This window comes from Oryzias melastigma, linkage group LG20 (assembly GCF_002922805.2).
Source record: "Oryzias melastigma strain HK-1 linkage group LG20, ASM292280v2, whole genome shotgun sequence".
NCBI classification, from domain to species: Eukaryota; Metazoa; Chordata; class Actinopteri; order Beloniformes; family Adrianichthyidae; genus Oryzias; species Oryzias melastigma.
In genome coordinates, this window is record NC_050531.1 from 25,772,196 (window position 1) to 25,773,644 (window position 1,449).

Consider the following 1,449-nt stretch of genomic DNA (forward strand, 5'->3'; position numbering starts at 1 on the left):
TCCAAATTATTAATATCTTTGGAATGCTTGTTTTGGAATTTTCTAACTGTGTCAATTACCTCTTTCTCATCAGTTCTTTTTAGGAATACAGAATCCATGATTTTCAAGGTTTTTTTTATTATGCTATCTATGTTATCGGTAGGTTGAAATTCCTTTGCAAGATCTAATCCACAGTTTACAAAATATTTATTGAAGTCGTTAGCTATCAATGATTTATTGTTTATGAGCTCTTCGTTTGGATTTATGAAATGAGAAGGAAAATCAGATTTTTTTCTTCCATCTTTGATAATAGTATGTAGTATTTTCCACGTGTTCTTCATATTATTTTTATTATTTTCGAGTAATTTCATGTAATATTTTTTTTTGTTTTCACGTATTATTTTTGTTAGTTTGTTTTTATATGATTTATATTTGAACTCTGCTTCACAAATTCTTTTTCTTAAGAATTCTTTATATAGAATATTTTTCTTCTTTTCTCCTTGGGTTTGTCCTCAGTTTCCGTGGTGACCCCAGCTGTGTTTGCCCACAGTGCCTAGGGACTGGAGGTCTGGACAGACCCTGCTAGCTCTGCTGACTCCTGGGCGGCAGCACTTGCTTGCTCTGCTGGACCCTGGGCAGTGGAACTCGCTACACTGTCCACCAGGCGACTGGCTAGCATAGCCACCTAAGCCAATGAGGGTATTTATTTATTTAGTTTTATTCATTTATTTATTTTTGTCGATTTTGGAGTTTAGCTGGCTACCAACTTCAGCATTTTCAGCTATCATCACAAGCGTCTTCAGTGGCCAAATTCAGCTTAACGCATCCACACTAGCATTATTGCAGGTAATGATATATATCTAGTTCATAATTATGCTAAAAAGTTCCAGTTTAGAAAATTTAGTTTTAGTATTTATTAAATGTTTAGCCTGTGCAGCCCGTGACCTGAGGTGTGGGTTGGATTTTGGCCCCTTGTGCGATTAAGTTTGACACCCCTGCTGTATGTAACAATGCCATTATTATTTTACTCATACATTTTACAGTATGTGAAGTGCATCAGATTAATTTGAAAATCTTATGAAAAAAATATATACATAGATTATTCATGTATTTCTAAACAGATTTGTCTAAATGTGTAAACTGTATAAACTCAAAATTGAATTAAATTGAGTGAATTGAAAAAAAAATGGAAACGATTCTGGAAATTATTGGCGATAACAGCCCCAATGGTTGGTACAAGACTCACGTAACAAATGTCAAATTTGATAAAGTAGAAATGTAAGAAATTGTTGAAATATCATTAAGAAGCTGTCTTGTATTAGAGTTTGGAAGTAACTTTCAAACATCGGTCAGAAGTGTATTTTTGTTGTTCACTCTTAGTTCTTTGTGAACAGAAAACATTACACTCAAAAAAATGATTCAAGCCCCTCTTAAAGGTGACACATTTAGATTTAATCCATTTTACTCAAA